Below are 19865 nucleotides of genomic sequence, written 5' to 3' on the forward strand. Positions count from 1 at the left end.
ACCATTTATCAGGCAAAAACTGTAAAAATAGAAAGAATCATTGGATTTTCTAACTTTCTGTTTGGTTCCATTGAGAAAATCTACACTTAAAATCATGATATTTCATTAAACTCACTATTGTTTACATATCTCATTTAAAATAATCAACAAAAAATAATTTGCACCAGATTCTGTTAAAAAGTACAATTTAAAAGATATGACTGAATCAGCTATGACCAATAGTCAAAAACAAACAATAAAATCTGAGTTTTCAGCTGAACTGCAGGCAGTGTTTCCACAAAGCAGAGATGACACAATTATGGGATCAAATTAGAGCGATTGAGAGCAAAATCAGACCTATTGGATCAATAAAATAAATGCAGCATGGCTCAGAACAGTGACCAGAGGAGCAAGTTGTTGGAGATACATTCAGCATGGTGAAACATCTTTGCAGAGTTGATGTGCAGAGCAGAATGAAAAGTCTAGTTTGTAGAGGTCGTAATAATATTGTAAATAGTAAAATACTTTTTAATGTATATATTTTAAATTTTTGCTGCTTTAAAGGGATTTCTGAGTTCTCCTTTCTTCTATCCATGGTTGTTCTGTTTCTACAGAGGTGCAGGACTTCATATTGCAGTGAAAAATGAACCATAGTGAGTAAAAATGTGACGAGTTCAGAGGGTTAATGAAAATAGCACAGAAAATAAAAAATTCACCCGGCGGTGTTGATGTAAATGAAGCTGGAGTTATCATTTGTGAGTTACGGTGATAAAATAACCTCAGAGAGCCACAGATCAGCTCCATATAAACAATAATCCTGTGATGATGGAATCAAATCAGTGTTAGGAACCCAGAGAGGCCGACCAGAGAATAAGGAGGTTTGGATGCATCGACCAGGAATAGATTGACAGAAAAATAGATGAGAGAGGACAAGAGGTCTAACGGTCCTCTGGAATGATGAATCCACGGAGCCGAACACAGAATCAGGAAAAAAAGGAGGTCGTTATAACAACGGTGTCATTGTGGAGGAGGGATAGAGGTCGAGCACGAAGAACACGACCAGAGATGATTGGAACGAGGACAGGAGGTGATTGTGCTGCGCAAATAAAAAGAAGAGAAAATGTCCCACGAACATGTAAACACAATTAGCAGAGAGGCAGAATAAAGAGGCTGATTGAAGCTGAGCTCAATTAGAAGGAAATGAGAGCAAAGAAGGAGAGGAGGAGGAAGGTTTGGATGCAGAAATTAGTCTCCAGATCAGAGAAGTTTGCTGCAGAGAATCAGTAAGATGTGGTTCAGTGAAGTCCTGGCTGATGTTTGCCTGCAGCTCAGGACTCAGCGGTGATTTCTAGTGAATCCTGGGAGGAAGAGGAGCAGCGAAGATCATAGCTGGGAAGGAAACTCTGTGAGTATTTACACTGGAGAACCTGTCTGAGCTGTAGTTGACCTAAAGTAGGATCGACTCGTGGAATTTTATAGGGCAGTAAGGAAGTAATCAAGAAAGATAACCGATTGACAACTAGGCTTCTTCATTGACTCTTTGATGCCCAACATGTTGGGCATCAAAGAGTTAATAAGGGTGAATATATAACTATATATATAACTGTACAATTGAAATAGAAGTGAATAAATTAGGATGCTCTTCTCATAGGGATCAACCAGTATGGGTTTTCCAGGGCCTATGCCGATTATTGGTGATCAAGAAAGACTGATAACTGATATTTTGAACCGATATACATTAAGAACAATGTTTTAACAGCCTGTGATAACAGAGAACCTTCATTCATGACTATAATTCTTAATTAATAAGATTGAATATAACTGAATATTTAAATAGATGTGATTAAAGTAGGATGCTCTCCTTGAAAGAATCAACCAATATGGGTTTTTTTGGGTCAATGCCAATTATTGTTAATCAAGCAAGACCGATAACAGATATTTGGAACCGATAACAATTAAATGTGATGTTTTAGGAGCATGTTATAGCAGAGAACCTTCATTCATAACTAGAATTCTTCATTAATAAAGGTGACCATAACTGTAAAATTGTAATAGAAGTGAATAAATCAGGACGCTCTCATTGAAAGAATCAACCATTAAGGGTTTTTTTAGGGCCGGTGATGATTATTGTTAATCAAGAAAGACTGATAACAGATATTTGGAACCAATACATATTAGAAATGATGTTTTAATAGCCTGTGATATCAGATTTCTTCATGAATAAGGGTGGACCTCAGGTTGAGCACAATCACTTAAAATCAGTATCAACATTAACTGTCACGTTTACTTCCCAGATGATTCTTTAAAGGATGAGTTTGTTCAGTACATCTGTGCACAAAATTGCCTTCTTTAAAGCTGTCAGTTTTGTGCAATAAAGGAAGATAATGGAGGACCTCGACCACATGTAAAGTTTATTAAACACAGCAGCTAGAACGATTTTCTTTTTGGTTCTTTGTGCAGCAGAATCTCTCAAAGAAGCATTTCTGTAATATTCACCCTGTTGAGTATTTGATAATGTTGTTATTTCATGAAATATAACTGCCCAAACAGCAAATTAATGAGTTTTAGCATTTCTGGATGGATTAGGCTCTTGGTGCAGATTTTTTTTGGACATTTGTCGCCCCGTTAATGTCAAACGTGATATTTAGGAATTAATATCTGGATGTTATCACGTTGAGCAGGGAAGCAGCTACGATAAAAAATAATTAAAATGTCACCTCCAGTTCTTGCTAAATCCATGTTGACCACATCTTCCTGAATGTTTTCTCATCCGGACTCGATCAACCTTTAATATGTCGTCACAGCAGCTTGTTTGTCTCCATTTTGTTCACATCTGTTTCCCTATAAGGTCTCAGGACACAATGCTTCGCTCCCACTCACAAGATACTCTAATCAGAATATATGAATAGTTTTGTTGGAGTTGGGTTTGTCCTTCTGTTTTGGTTCGTTTTTATTTCTTTAATTACGGTTGTTGTGGGCGGAGCTAAGTGAAGGATGACAGGTGAGGCGGTTGCAGTTGAAATTTAACATCCAAATCCTCAGAACAGCACAACTTGAGTTTCTCCGTGTGGTTTGTTGCTGGTCAGACATTGTTGTTGTTGTTGTTGTTGTTGTCTTTGGTAGTGAAGAAAAGTGTTCCACACAGACAGCAGATGGGAAAGATACGCTGTCTGAATCATCGGTTAATGGCAGGACTCCTCCTCTTCCTTCTCCTCCTCCTCTTCTTCCTCCTCTTTTGTCCATTTTTCCTTCTCTTCTTCCTCATCCTCCCCTTCCTCCTTCTCTTCCTCCTCCTCTTCCTCCTTCTTCTGATCTCATCCACTTGCTCAGTTAGTTTTAATGTGCAAGAACAACCAGGAAACGTTTATAAAAAGTTTTACATCGATTGTTTTTATGTTTGGTCACAAACTGTTAAAATAAATCTAATTTATTTATGTTTTTATGAGCACCCAGTGAGTCTAACTCGGACGTGGATGAAAATAAACCTTCTCAGGTAGTGTTGGTGCAGGTTTAGTCATTGTATCAGGGTGAAGAGCCGTCTACTCCCTCGGCTGGTTTCTTTCAGGATTCTTTGGTTTGATTTTGTGGTTTTAAATAAGTTGGGGTCACTTTATTTAACTCTTCCATCAGTTAGAGGTCGATCAACTGCATTGTTTTTCACCAGACAAACTTTTTAGGGATGTTGTTGAAGATCTACCTCCTTTGAGTTGAGTCAATTTGTTGTGAATATCCTACTTCAGACTGAGACTTTAACAGTATTTCTGCAGCTCAGTTTGTCTTTTTTATTAGAATCAGTCTAATTCCTGGGTTGGTTTTCTGTGGTTCAGACAGTTCTCATTTTTGACAGTTTGATCAATATTTGTGAAACACTCCTGTCTCTGAAACAGGAAGTGCTCTTTTAAGATGCATTTTTACATTTTTAAGTTACTTTTGTAATGTTGAATACAATCTTTTTTACATTTTTTCCCCCTTATGGTTGTTGTTTTATTCACTTCCGAGGTTTTAACACCAGCAGCTTTACGTTCCACTGTGCTATATGTCACCATGAGCCTGCATACAGTAAAACTAATGTGAGCTGAAGTTTATGTCAAATCTAATCTACGTCTTTCTCCAGTGTAAAGCAGCTGCAGCGTCCCAGAGGCGGCAGGGGTGAGCTGATGATGGGAACTGAGTGACTCGTCTCCTCCACACTCAGCGATAAAGTCAGACCAAGTTTGACAAGCAGTTGACCAAAGAGACATGGGAAATGGAAAGCATTTCTAAAAGTTGAGAAAGTTGAGAAAAATCTAAACGTGATGTTCCGCTGCTTTGAAAGTCAAGTCTCTAATGGACGTACAGTAAATGTAAAACAGCAGCCACCGAGCCAGAATGCTTTCTAGTCAGAAACCGAGGGTGGATAGACCCTATTAAAATCCCTGGGTTCATTATTATACTTTCTTTGTCAGACAAAAGAAACACATTTTTGAGGCCCTAAACGTACTCGAAAACGTTTGAAAAGTTGCACACATATCAGGACCTGCCACCTACAAATTTATGACAGTTCAGCCACTCAGCAGATTAGTTCGTTTCTGTCCACTTTACTCACTTATTTTGACAAAAGCCACCGCAAGGAGTCATGAAGTGTTGACTCTGGGAGTTAAACTGGGAATCTGTTTAGAGATTCTGCATATTTTAATACAAATAGCAGCATTTGGAGCCAGAGTATATATACTGTATCTCTAGAGGAAGAGATGTGATGTGCTGCATTATCACCAGTTTGTCTCACTCCTAATGATCAAGTTTCCTTGGTTTAGTCTCCCTTTATCAGCCCATTCTGTGGAACATCATGATCTGGCTGCTCTTCAGTGTACAAACCCCAATTCCAGTGAAGTTGAGACGTTGTATAAAATGTAACTAAAAACAGAACACAATGATTTGTAGATATTTACAACCTATATTCAATAGAATATACTACAAAGACAAGATATTCGGTGTTCAAACTGATGAACTTGGTTGAAAAAGTTTTGCAAATCATTCTATTCTGTTTTTATTTACGTTTGGTACAACGTCCCAACGTCATTGGAATTAGGGTTTGTCCTTCTGTTTTGGTTCGTTTATGGATGGATGGATGGATAGAAAGATACTTTATTAATCCCGATGGAAACAGTCAATTAAATTTTTATTTCTTTAAACTAATTACAGTCGTTGTGGGCGGAGCTAAGTGAAAGAAGCTAAAGAATGACAGGTGAGATGGTTGCAGCATAGTTTAGTTTTAGACAAACTGAAGTGTTTTTCTCCACTGTTGAGTGATGGACTCAATCTGTCAGAGCATTTCATTTAAATATAACTTTGCTCCGTTTGAATCCTTCTCATAACTCGATACCAGCCAGAGTCAGAGCTGCTGACTTTTACCACCGACGGGTCGAAAGAAGGTCACTGAACTGATGCAGAGGGAACAAATTCATAAAGAGACTCGGCCAGTTGAGTTGTCAGGAAAGAATAGATGAAAGTGTCCTCGATGGCAGCGTTGTGTCCTCTGTGAGAGCTGCTGAACTCGGCCTTCGCCCTGCGGCTGGAGCTGCTTCTGATAAATTGAGGGAAGAGCTCTCCAGTGTTTTCAAAGTGACACTTTACGACCTTCACGCTTGCATTATGTCCAGATATAGTATGAGTCCATGCACAGAGTTGAGTATTCCCCTGCCAGCCGTCTGAACCTCCACTACTGGAAGTGGTTCTCGATGCAATTTATGTTTTCATCTACAACTGCTGTAGGTATTTGCATTTAAATGAGGGCAGCCATTCAGGTGTGGGATGAGATGGCAGGAAATGTTTAAAGTCATGCTGGGTAACGCAACTTCTGTACATGTTGGTTGTTTTTGGAGCTGATAGTAGATCTCTGTGCTGCTGAAATGGTTCTCTGTCTTTTTATATCAGGCCAGTTAGACCCTCAAGTCCAGTAAAGTCTGCATGCAGGATCGATCAGAAAGTTGTGGGACTGTTTGTAGTGCGTGTCATGAATCAGGAGATCATGCGACGTTGTACTATCAACTAAATGTTTGTTTTTTGTGACCATTAGTTGGTGTGCGAGGGCTGCACAGTGGCTTGATAGATGGGTGTGAATGTGATTGTTTGTCTCTATGTGTAGCCCTGTGATAGACTGATGACCTGTCTAGGGTGTCCCCTACCTTCTCCCTAAGTCAGCTTGAATAGACTTCAGCCCCCCATGACCCTAATGAAGATTTGGCAGTGTATAGATAATGGATGGATGGCTGGTTGGTGTGCAGGGGCTGTACAGTGGCTTGCTGGTTAGCACTGTTGCCTTGCAGCTAGAAGATCCCTGGTTAGCATCCCGACCTTCCCAGGATCTACCATCAGGAGTAAAAACAGCAATTTTCACAGTAGTCATTTGGTCGTTCACTAGGATTTCATCTCTCAGGGTCGAACTAACAACTCAGAGTTCTGCTTTAACGTCCTGAGGTGTTGCAAACAAGCTAAACTGATGACATGTAGGTTCTTCAATGTTCTGTGCACCCAGTCATAGAGACATAGTTTTTTATAGTCACAACAACACAATCGTTACTTTCCACTCGCCTCACTCACCAGATTTGTCCCCCAAAATTAAATTCAAGCTGAATGGTCACCATTTTGATGCAGTTTAAGATATGCAGCATTCACTGCAGATAGTGTCACATTATGGAATTTACAGGAATTCCTACTCCACAAAGGAATGTGGTGGACTTTTAAGACGTTCATTGTACGTTTGTCCGTCTCTCTTTTAGCAACATTACTCAAAAACAGACCAACGGATTTGGATGAAATTTTCAGGGAATGTCAGAAATGACACAAGGACCAAGTGATTCGATTTTGGCAGTAATGTGGCTTATAGTCTGGATCCATGGATTTGTTAAAGATTTCTGTATCACTGCGAGATAGCAGCATGCCGTCACTGTAGCCATGACAACAAGTGAACACTACGTCAGCTGCCTGCTGACGATCACATGATTGTGATCCTACTACAAATCTACCGCTGCGGACTTATTGGGACTTTTCCGTCAGAAATTATACGACTGAGCAGCCTTGGCGCTCTCTGAGTGTTTTTCTTGTTTGCGAGTGTTGCAGGAGCACTGGGAGCAGAGTATCGCTGCGCAGACTACTTCAACAGTGAATTTGAATCAATTACAGTTTTGTTTATGATAGCTGCATTCTCTGAACTTCTTTATTGCACCTCATATGTTTCAGAGTGGAGCTTTTTAGGTTTCTGCCTGAATTCAAAGTGTCCATATTGACTCTGAAAATTGAGGGTTATTTTGGAGGACCAAACACCTCTTTTCCATTTTACTTGTTTGCTTTCACAAGGTTTGTACACTTCCATTCATGATGTCAACGTTGTCGTGAATCATATCATCTTGTTCTTGCAGGGAATAAATCTATAATTTAGAAACCAAATTAACTTATTTTTCATTGAAACGTCCAGAAAAATATTCACAAACAAGAACTAAACCTGTACAAACCATCTCTTTTACAGACAGTTCTTGCTGTATTAGATGTTGGCCATTTGAATTGTAGGTTTAAAATCCAAAATTTTTTTCTGTATCTGACATGATGATTTGTAGAAAACCAGTTGCAGTACTTATTGTCTCTTCTCGGTTTTGATTCTACAATATGTTATGAAAGCCAGAAATGTCTTTTAAAAGGCTTCGCAAAGTCGACTGCTACTCATAAACATATACAGACTTTCATCCCTCTTGTGTTTTACATCGTCATCACAGTGCATGAGTGTTTGTCTATATTGTACCTACAGACTCTAATATTAATGCACTAGCTCTGACTGGAGATACTGACTGAACTCTGCTGAAGTGTTTAAAACTGCACTTCAACAAAACTCCAACAGAACTGCAGCAGCTGCAGTTTTTTCAAATTAGCAGATGAATGACCTTCGTTGCTCCGGTAGAAGACCTGCTGCTAGCATCGATGAGAGTCATACCTTCTTACCCAGCGGATCTCCTACAATTGATTTTCTCATTTTATTTATTGCTTTTAGACAACTTTCATTGTGGCGGTAAAACCCTGAGGTAGGAAGCAGGAACTGAAATTGAAAAGTAAATGAGAGATAAAGTCAATATGGTGAGTCGTTTTAAAACTTTTAAGTGTTTTAATGTTTTCTCGATATAAACGGCAGTGATATATTGTTCATGTGTTGTAAAGTTGTAAATATACAGAAAAGAGTTCAACAGTTTGTGTCGTTTTGTCAAGCTTTGGTTCATTTTTGAAGCATTGAGTTTCGATTTTGAATTTTTGGTATATAATAATTTTATTATCTGCAATTCAGAAGAACTGTTAAAATCTGTAAAATAACATTCAGAAAGTTATTCACCATTTTTTGGTTTTTGATTGCTACCATTTTTCTTTCAAAGAATGACACATATCAGTGATATAATGTGTTTTTTCGTGATTTAAATGCAGTAAAACAGTGTGATTTTATAATCAAACACTGTCAAAGAATAAAAATAATGAGTGAAATACACTGCTCAAAAAAATTAAAGGAACTCTTTTTAATCTAAGTATTGCCTCAAGACAGTTAAACTTCTGGGATACTGATCTGGTCCAGTAAGTAAAAGAGGTGTTTTTTTTTTTATCCATTTCAGCTACTTTGGTGTTCATGAAATTAGAAACAGGTGCACTAGAGGGGTGCTCAGAGGGGCTCAGTGATGCTCTGGTCCAGATCTGGAAGGAGATACCTCAGGACACCATCCATCGTCTCATTAAGAGCCCCGACATCATCAGGCTGCATACAAGCACGTGGAGACCATACAAACTACTGAGTACCATTTTGAGTTGCTGCCCAGGAATTTCAGAAAGATGGACCAGCCTGCCACGTCATTTTTTCACTTTCAGTTTTGGGGTGTCTTGAATTCAGCCCTCTGTAGGTTGATCATTTTCATTTCTATCAAGCAATGTGGCATGTTTTTGTTCTTAACACATTATCCAGTCCATATCAATGTAGATATCCAGCTTGTTATTTTTTCCCATTAAAATATGATGTATTTTCAAAGTGTTCCTTTAATTTTTTTGAGCAGTGTACATATTTTTTGGGCTGTATTTTAGGGTTAACTTGCATTTGAACAACACAAAGAAAATCGGCCCAATACACCCCACAATGTTCCAAAAATTCCAATTAAAAACTGTTGAAAAATGTTCATTACAGTGTATATTTCATTCAAATGTAGCAGTAGATCCGCATTAAGCGGAGGTGTTTTATTGAATGGGACCTTAATTTGCAAAATTAACATCAGGTTGTATTGAAGGAGACTTAAAACTATCAATTAAGACCATTAACTCTTTAAAAAAATCTTCACTGAGGTAATAAATCCAGTGAGAAGTGGAGTCATTTTCTTATAAACTTCTATACAATATGACTTGTTTTTGCAACCGGAGAATCCACCCTACTGGCTGTCAGAGAGAACGCAGGTTTAATGTTTCATATGTCCATCTTTTATATACAGTCAGTGGTCCAGGCATACTCTTTGCTGTTGAAAGGCACTCTGGGTAATGTAGTTTACTTACTGAAGCATACGGGGCGAAGAACATACACAGAATAAACACTAGAATGACTTAAACTGAAGCATTTCAGTACATTTTCCTTTACAAAGGAATTTAAAAAATCAAGTTTCATGTTGTGTAATAAAACAATCAGGTTTGGTTTAAGTGAAGAGAGGCTATTTAAATAGGATTATTATTATTTTCCTGTGCATGTCTTCAGTTATTTATGCCATCTACTGTGTAATATTGCACATTCTCAGGTGATTAATTTGCACACTCCTGCACATTACCAACATTTCTATTACCTTTTACTACTTATGATCTCTTGGATTTGCTGTACTTCCGGTTTATTGACTCCCAACACATGCTTTTTTAAAAATCTTTTTGTCCATCTTTAAGTCTTTGCTCCTTGTCAGCGCTTACAGACTCACATTCCTCGTATTTGTAAAGTCGATGGCAATAAAGCTGATTGTGATTCCGAACATGTCTGAGACTCTCTCAGTAAAAGCTTCCCTGGAGAGAGAAGAAGTCTCTGAAAGTTCTCCATCACTTCATGCCTCATTTCTCACAAACAAACCACTCGAGTCTATTTAGAGCAGCCACAACCCCCGAGTCTCTGAACTGTAATATTTTGTTTCTGGACGGGTCGGGACATGTAGGGCCTCTGTTGCCACGGCGACCAACACCGAGGCTGATTAGAAGATCAGTTTTGATGGATTAGTCCTTGAACTTCATTCTGTTTGGAGTGAAGCTTATACGGACAGTTTATTGGGTGTTATTTTGGAATGTTTTTTGTTTGACTCGACCTTTAAAAGGCTGCGAGATGCAAACTGCACTGTATTAACTATAGTAAAGGAAAGACGGAGCTCTGCAGGATGAAAGATCACAGTGATTAGAGAGACGGATCCACGAAGGACTGTTTCTGATTATGAACTTTGCCGTCTTTACTCGTGATAAATGCACCAGATGTCAACCTTTAGTCGAGGCCTTTAGGTCAGATACACAATGACAAGCAGGAGGTGGTTTTAATGGATTTACAAACTTTTTCCTCTTTGGCAACAAATTCAAAAGCACAAATTTTAAAGAGCAACACATACACAGCTGTTGACTTCCTTATATCATTAATCGCCAAAAAATGTATCCTTGACTGAAGAAAAATAGCTACTAGACCATCTGTTTGATCATCTTTTGTTAGAATTTTATCATAGTTGTTAAATAATTACACCATCTTCTCAGAGACATGAAAAAAAGCTGTGTAATAATTCATTACATGCAAAAAAATAGGTTAAAAATATAGATTATTTTACACCAGAGAGCCGGAAATTTCACCTTTATTTTGCAGCTGAATGTTTGAGGAAGTAGGAAGTATTGTACTCAAAAAAGTTTATGGAATTTTTTAAAAACGTCCTCAATTTTGCAGAAACATTCCCATGTTCACTTTTAAATATCTTTTTAAAGACTTACCTGGAATGTAAATACCTTTTCTGAGAAAGTTTATTGAACTCACATCAGCTGTTTCCTCTTAGAAAGTTAGAAAAACTACAACTTTCCTGGATTAAAACCCCTTCTTTCCATTTTTCAGAAGTTTTGTTTGTTTCTTCTTCTTCAGGGTTTATTTAGCTTTGCTTCATTCTTCTTCTACTCTCTTATTTACGTATCATAGCCTATGATCATGAACTACACAGTCTACATTTTTGCTCTAAAGCAGTTGGTTTCAAAAAAGAATGATAAGCATTTTCTTTTTTTAATTCTTGCAAATTTCAAAAGTTTTCTTCAGATTTACTTGCCATTTATATGGACACATGACTGCTGATTTGTTGTTTAAGCAATATTCAACTAAGAACTGTGATTGTTTAAGTAGAAGTAAAAATGTGACTTCTTGGTGGAGTTTTAGGATCTCATTCTGACCTGCAGGTGGAGATTTATTGTCTCTTCTTTATTTAGTCTCACATATCTATACTTATCTCCACAGTGCTGCAGAATGGTCTGACAGCACCTCAGTATCAGTCTGCTAAACTTTAAAAACACCCCGGCTTGTTTGTATTTCTGAAAACCAATTATAGTTGTCATGAGCAGCGCTAAAGCCTCCATGTAACAGTGGTATTCATGTAATATTTAGATGCAGAAAAGCAAGTGTCATCAGCAAAATGGTTGATTTCCCAAAACAAATCAAGCAGTTTGCTTTATTGCAGGAACCAAATCTTTGTCTAAACTTCCCATTTTGAGTTGATGCTTGAAGGTTGTTGATGTGTTCTGTACTGAAGCAGATTTTTACAACAGTAGCAGAAGAAAGTAGTAGAAGAAAGTTGGTGAAATATGTGGTGGAAATGGTTGACTTATACCTACATCTGGTGAGTCAGACTACTCAGCCTGACACGTCTATGTCTGTTTTATCACATTATTTCATTAAATGAATGGGTTTGGAAGCAGAGTGGTCTGACACACTTTCTGTAGTTTTCAAGAAGAATGGGTTCAAAGTTTTGCATTTTCAAGAATGGTTTAACATTCCACTGTAACGCTATATCTGGGTTGTGGGTTAGAACACTTGGCCACTAAAATCTAGACCATAAAATATTACAGAAATTATATAAAACTCAGTTCGGAAACCTCGCAATTTAGCAGCTAACCTCCCAACTAAACATGTAAACAGTGCTTTGTGTAAAATTAGGCTTCTTGTATGTTTTTTTTTTTTTCACAAAATGAATCCTGAATGTGACCACAGATTGCTCAAATGTTTTATATTCTATTAGATTCTACCTCAAATAACAAAAAAAAAATACACGAAATGCAATAATACAAGCTCTGAATCACTGGCAATTTGCCTAATTTAAGGTGTGATTTTCCTTTAAGGCTCCATTTTCTCCTAAACTCTGTCTGCTTCTGGCTTTCATAGGAGCTGTGGTTGTGGATTCTCTCTGGCCATAAAGCAGCACATAAACGTACACTTATTTAATATGAGAGATAAACTGCAGCTCAGGCTTTAATGTAGTCGTATAAACAGTGTGTGTTTGCAGCAGTGTCGTCCTCTATTATGTGAAGCTCGATGCTCCGAGTCATATCAGATGAGCTGACCTTCCAGAGCAGGAGGTCATCTCCCCGATCAGCAGAAGAAGAAGCTCCATCAGCCTCATAGTGGAGGTTAAGACCTTATCTTACACCTAATGCTTAAAACTCAACCTGGAAATGACTTCTTTAACGCTAATGTATTGTAGTCAGTGTGTCTATTAGTATCTTATATTCAATTTAGCTGTTTAATTGAGTGTTGAGTTGGGATTTATGCAGTGACATCATATTTAGAGGCTTTCAAATGGAAATAGAGGATGTAAATAACGTAGCCTGACATGTAGACTAAAGGGATTTTTATTAAATATTTGAAACTTAGATTCAATTCATTGTCTTGATGAAACTGCACATCACACAATTAGTTCAGTGACTATAGGAAAGTTGAAAATCCAATCCAATTTCTGTTTCTGACTGATAAACAATAGGATAAAAATATAACATACCACTGATTTGGGGATTCAGGGGTGAAATAAATTGAATAAAAACAAAATAATGGCTGGTAAACTGGTGAATATGTACATATTTTTTACTTCCCCAGCAGTTTCTCTCAGTGCTTTTTCCTGCTAATTTTCACCAGTTAAGTATAACCAGTATATATTAAAATTCACTTACCTCTTCAAAAACTTCTATTTTAAGAGCTGTGACTGTTTAAATAGACTCCTCTTGTTCATGAGGGTAAACATTGTCCAGTTATATGGCACAGTGTGTCTTGATTTTCTGTTTCTGAATGAGCTGAGTAACTTCTCTACGTCTAATATATTCTACTCTTTGGGTCTGTTAGTACCTTTATATTTAATTAGCTGTTTGATGGAGTGTTAAGTTGGGGTTCATTAGACCACATCTTATTTACAGGCTTTCAAATGGAAATAAAGGTTTTAAAAAAACGTAGCCAGGAATATTGTTTGCCGATCGGAAGGAAAGAAAAAAACTAAGTTAAATAAAGAAATGGGTTTTTTTTTTTATCTGTTTTTGTTGAATTACCAGGTACCATGAAATAAATTTATTCCTACATTCAGAATGTGTTTGATTCAAGGTTGTGTTCTGCAGCTGTCCCCACCTGGGACTGAACACTATCCACACTTATTTTTTAACTTCATTGACATTTTGTTGGCAGTTTGAGGGCAGATTCCTGCTGATAACCTTCAACATGTTTTACTGTGTGACTTTAAAACAAGAAACTGTCTTCTTTGTTGAGGAGCAGGCCACTCTGACAAATGAAACGTCATGGATCAGGGCATGAATCAAGTCCTTTCACCCTATTTTTTCTTCTGTTTTGGCGAAGGATCCAACAGTTTCCACTATGATGTTAAATCTGAGTGCAGCAAAGATAGTTCTTACTGGATACAACTCAAGTTCTATGAGCACATACGAAATAGAAACATGGAGGGTTTGTTATTTTGGTCAATATGGTGACTTTTACATTGTTGATGGTGATGTTTGAAGACCACTACTAGACGAGGACAGAGCAGAAAAATGATGTTTGTTGTTCTGAGTTTTAACATTTTTTGGGGCAGAGTAGGTACATTTTTCTCCCTGATAGAGGTTCTACAGGAACAGTTCTTGAGGTTAGAAAAGACCCAAAGGTTTGGGCAACCATACAACAGTAAGAAACTGCAGTGGCCTCATGATAATATGGAGCAGTCAGACTATTCAACAGCACCTCCAATCTTGTTATACATTGTATAATGACAATAAAGCATATTCTACAGCACTGACAGTTCAGTGGAGATATGTCTGGCTTTACAAGACTAACTGAGGGGGTTAGAAGCAGGGTGGTATAACCCACAAACTGAGATTTATATAATTTCAGTCATATTTTATGGTCTAGATTTGAATGGAAAAGTGTCTAACCCGCAACCCAAATATAGCATTACAGTGGAATGTGAGACCATTCTTGAAAACACAAAACTTTGAACCCATTTTTCTCAAGAACTACAGAAAGTGGGTTAGGCCACTCTGCTTCCAAACCCTTCAGTTGTACCTTTTCCTAAAACTAGCCAACTACTTTTAGTGTTTAAACATAACCGGGTAGTTTTGTGTCGTAATTTAAAGCAAACAGTGACTGCAAAATGTGTGCACTCAGAACCCAAACTGTCATATTCTGAAGTTAATCAGGCGACAAACAGCACCTCAAAAGGGTCCATTTTCTATCCTTTTTTGTCATAAACTCCAACAACCCATCTTTCCAAGGTCCTATCTCGGATTTCATTGGTCTTTTTTCCCCCCAACAGTTTATTTTAACAACAGTTAACAAACATCTATGCATGGATAAAACTGAATACAACCACTTAGACATGCAAAATGTATAAACACCCACTCCAAAGATCTAACATAGCAAAAATAGTTGCAGGAACATCTTAGGTACTGATCTAAGATGCTCCTGCACATTGATGTTTTCTCTGGTGATTTTACTGTATGTACCAAGTCTGTTCTGTCTAGATAGACTTTGAAGTGGCTCCAGATGTTCTGGAAGGACATTATTTTCCCTTATATGTGGCGTATGTAGTTTTTTCTTCTCGGTGCAGAGCCGTAGATAACACTAAAATCCATCTACCCAGACCTGGTCGCTGTGTTTCCTTTGACTGATAACAAGCTCATTTCTAAACAGAGTTGTTGTCTCCTTGTGATGACAACAGGCCCAGTCAGAAAAGATTTTTGTCTTTGATGCTCTTTGCATGTGGAAAACTAAAGAGGATGCAACATAGAAAAGAGAAGACCAGAAATTAGCATTCATTGTGAGACGTATTTCGCACCATGGACAACGCAGTTAATGCGCATTTTGGTGTTAGACTGTGTTGCATGTCTTAATTTCTTGAGTTTAATGTCTAAGTCTGTGTAGATTCTCAGTCTTCCAGATAATCGTAGGGTCTTCAGTAGAAATCAGCTGGACTTGAGAGGTGAAATGTTTTCAAGAACCTTCAGGTTCTTGAAGACATTCCACCTCTCAAGTCCAGCTGAATTGCACTGAAGCTCCTATGATTGTGTGGAGAAACCTGTAAGACTGTTTCTAGACACTAAAACTCATCAGACTTCTTCGCGTTTACCTCTCAGCTCCTTTAAACTGACTTTTATCTAAAGTTAGAAGTAGTTTTAATACTAGAAAGTCATCAAGAACCTTAAAGAGATGTGTATCTGGAGCAGATGGACGTCTCTTTAAGGTTCTTGAAGACATTCCACCTCTCAAGTCCAGTTGAATTTCACTGAAGCTCCTATGATTGTGTGGAGAAACCTGTGGTTATAGACACTAAAACTCATGACACTTCTTCACTTTTACCTCTCAGCTCCTTAAAACTGACTTTTTTCTGACGTTAGAATCAGGTTTTGCGTTATGAAGTCATCTGTGCAGCGAACGTGTGATAAAATCGTCCCAATAATTCAGATCCACCTGTGTTTTTCCTCTTCCATCATGTGACCCGCCGATGGAAAAATACTGCACGCGCATGCACAAACATTATCGCACACTACATCCAGTGTGTGTGTGCATGTGTGTGTGTGTGTGTGTGTGTGTGTGTGTGTGTGTCTGTGTGTAATAATGTTTGTGCTCATTATCTGTGACTCATCTCCAGGGACGGTAGCGCACCTAATTAACTGACATCTACACAAGTGAGATCTGATCAGTGACCTATATCTCTGGCTCACACTCTTCCTTAAACCCTCATTTTTCTCTCCATCTGTCTGCTCTTCTCTTTCCTTGAGCTCATGACTGTGCTCCATATCCAAGTATGGTTTTTTGTGTGTTTTTTTTTTTTTTTTATTTCTGTGCCCTCTGCAAGGTTTCAGAGTGTGGTGGAAGAACTACTGTCTTTACCCAGTGTGTCCTGTGATACAGAAATACAGACCCCTGAGAACATAAACTGTCTTTTGAGTATTTTAGTTTTGATAGGAGAAGGTTAATGGTCATACATGTGAAGGAAAAATTACTCTTTCCCCTTTCTAAAGTCATAATGGGCTTTAGATAGACAGACACTGCAGGAGGTTAGCTATTGTCTATTCTGACGTGACTAAGCAGACTAGTTGTCTCCATGTTGGTCTGTAATCTAAATCTGACCTTCTCCCAACTACAATATAAACCCAAAGATCAGAGAGAATCCTCAGAACTGATGCTTGCATGAACTGCTGCTCTGTTGGTGTCACTTCTCCTGATATCAGTGAACCTTCCTCACAAACAGAGTCTCCAGTGTGTCTCTCTGCTTCATCAAACTCTCGACCTCGCTGAACTTCCACAACACTACAGAATGTACAAAACACACTGAGTATGTGCTGAACATAAAGCTAAGATTTAGAGGTGGGAATAGGGGAACATAGGTTGTTGTTGTTGTTTTGGTTCAACAAGTTGAGCAAAAGTCAAATGTCAAGCTCAGGTCAATCATCTAGTAGGAAAGAGTTGGTTAAAATGAGCCAGTTTTTATTTGAGGTGTCGTTACAGTGGAGGCATGGCAGTAACGTCTAAAAATAAAACATGTACAGATAGTTCAGGATGTTGGGAATCCCTGGGAATAATTGGTCTGGATCTAAAATAAACTGTTTTTAAAATATTGCTTTCCCAAAGAAAATGTTGCCTTCTCTCAACTTCATAGTAAATTGAGCCTTTGGAGAAAATATGTCGGGGTAAATTGTGCCATCAATATATGGTGAAGCAAAATTGAAAATCTGAGACCTCATATAATGCTGTATTAAAGACAAATTCAACATAAATGACCTGTTAATAGTTGTATTTAGAGATAAAATGGACAACATTAATGCCCTCAGAAAGACAAATTGTGGAACAAAATCATGTTCAAAATGAACAAAATTTACTGTCATTTTGACAAAACTGGGCTATTGTTTTTTTTATTTATTTTTTTTCAATGTTTTCTTGGCTCAACTTGCCACTGGCAAGAGGTAAATTGAGTCTTTGAAGGAACTATGTCAGGGTAAATTGAGCCATCAATCATTTTGAAGTAAAATTTAAAATTTTACACCTCATTTAATGTAACATCTGCCTCCATTTGTTCATCCAAGACCTGGTGGGCAGATCCTGTTCTCTTGAACCCTGCTCTGGTTACTTATCGTTTTTTTTTTCGGGGGGGGGGGGGGGGGGGGGGGGGGGGGGGTTTGTCCATGAATCGCTTTAAAATCATTCAACCTTTATTTAAAACTTGAGGAATCATTGAGGGCAAGTCCTCATTTACAGTGACGTCAAGATAAAAAGGTGATCATCAGCAAGATGACAAAGAAGAAGCTCAGTTAAAAACAGTCCCATTCAGAAGCAGTTTAGTCGATGATCAAGGACTTAAACTGGTCAACAGATTCAGCTGCACCAAGCTTTAATGTTTTCTGCAACATGTTCCAAATATGTGCAGCTGAAAAGATTAAATTAGTTTTACCACCTGCAGTGTTGGTACGTAGGACTTCAAGTGTTAGCCAACTGTTTGAGGGAGTTGAAGAGTTATTTTGGGATGAATTTAACAAGGAAATGGTGTATTGTGGCATTTTGCTTATCAGTGTTTTATAGATGAACAGAAATCAATTCCTAGAGGTGGCCAGCAGACCTTTTTTATACAATAAGCAGTGATAAATGGAATAGGTGTCACAGGTAATGAAAGCTTTAAAGTCGTTCTGTTGATCTTCATCTGCCTCCTGATGTATGGACTTCCCATTCTTTACTTCTCCTACAGCTGTCTCCAAACCCTTAAGAGAAGTTGAAGCCCTGTCTGTCTTCCACTGGTCTCAAAATTTTAAAAAAACTCATCATTTTGGTTATGAAATGTAATTTACCAATAATCATAGGTGGGTGCCAATGACTCAACTAACCGCACTGCCACCATTTTAACTAAAGTGCATCATCCAGGCAGTTTAGAGCTAACTTCATGCTAACACTTTAGCATTCCATTGTAGCTTACTAATGCACTTCACACTCCATTCCTACATGCAAACACATGTATGAAATGGTTTCACACATCTCAATAACTATTCAGACATAACACCCATGAAACCATAATCATGGAACATTGACTTTGAGATGCAAAAAACTGTTTCCTTAACCATCGTGTCGTCCTGTGGGTCAAAACTGACCTGTTTTAAAGTTTGAAAATGTGGAGAAAAAAAATTTCACAGTGAAACTTCTGATGTCCACATTTTCAACATTTTTGGGAAATCTTTGAACATTTTTTGGTGGAAAAAAAGAAATGTTAAAAATGTTTCTGAAGAACATTCACAAAAAAATCTACCAAAATCCAGCGAATTTTGCTGGATTTTGGTTGATTTTTATGTGAATGTTCTTAAAGAAAATATTAGTAGTTTTACTGATATATATGGAATCACTTTAGATATTTTTAGGATTTTTTTGGAAGATTTTTACTCATTTTTTGAAAATATTTACAAGAATTTTCTTGCCAAATTTGGGGGATTTTTTAAAAATGAAACTTTTAAGGCAAACTTTTAAGGAATTATTGGAATTTTCTTCCTGAAGGTTTTGCAAATGTTTAGAAATTTGGGGAATTTTTTTGCTGAATTTTGGGATTTTTTTCACACAAAGAAACAATATTTTTTGGAGCCCATAAATGAAGACAGCAGGAGGATTAACTAAAATGTGCTCACCTCTTACTCCATGAATACCTCTTCAGAAATATTTCTTCCATGGTTTTCTAGTAACAAGGGGTGGCTCATCTTACCTCTCTTACAGACAATGGAAAAGAGTTTTGAAGATCATTTTAACATTTGTTGCCTTTAAAATGTTCGTAACAGCATGAAAAGTGAGTTGTTTTATTGTGTGTGTCTGCAGCCTGCCGCTGAGTAGGAGCTCTATGTGGATCAAGAGTTGAAGAAGGAGCACCTGAGACTAGTGGTGAGTTCACTTCATTCCCTGTCTTGCTGTTTTTATTCTATTCTCCGGGGAGTTTCGGTAATTGGGCGAAGGAGAGAAGCGGCAGCGAAGAGTCTCGGAGCTGTGAGAGTTGATGTTATGATGGTTAACACTCTCTGCTGGGTCACATTCAGCATGTCGCCACCGTACAGAGTTCACTGGCTGTGAAATTACAGGAGCAGGAGAGAGTTTGAGCTCATAGTGGAGGTTAAATTCTGTTTACTCCTCAAGAAAAATCACACATTTATTAGAGCAAGTCGACAAATATGTGTTGATATAGTTTGGTCAGTTTTGTTAGTAGCTGTTGTTAGCATTGGAAGCTAATGTTGATGTAGGATTGTGTGGGAAACTTTCAGAGGCACGCAAAATTAAAACAGAAATCAGGTGCAGAAAGTTGTGTTTAGGTTTTTTTTTAATGTGAAATAAGCTACGTGTTTCTCCCTCTGCTCTGCTCATCATC

At 37.8% G+C, this 19865-nt stretch overlaps 1 protein-coding gene across 1 annotated transcript in view; it reads left to right on the forward strand.

Annotated features, from left to right (window-relative positions):
• The first annotated feature begins 1235 nt into the window (after window positions 1–1235).
• The window catches only part of slc8a2b (solute carrier family 8 member 2b), a 127992-nt gene continuing 109362 nt past the window's right edge, over window positions 1236–19865 (forward strand). Inside the window, 2 exon segments of the mRNA XM_035943945.2 lie at window positions 1236–1384; window positions 19325–19387. The gene's annotated coding sequence lies outside the window, so the exon portion shown is untranslated.

This window comes from Amphiprion ocellaris, chromosome 7 (assembly GCF_022539595.1).
Source record: "Amphiprion ocellaris isolate individual 3 ecotype Okinawa chromosome 7, ASM2253959v1, whole genome shotgun sequence".
In the NCBI taxonomy this organism is placed as follows: domain Eukaryota; kingdom Metazoa; phylum Chordata; class Actinopteri; family Pomacentridae; genus Amphiprion; species Amphiprion ocellaris.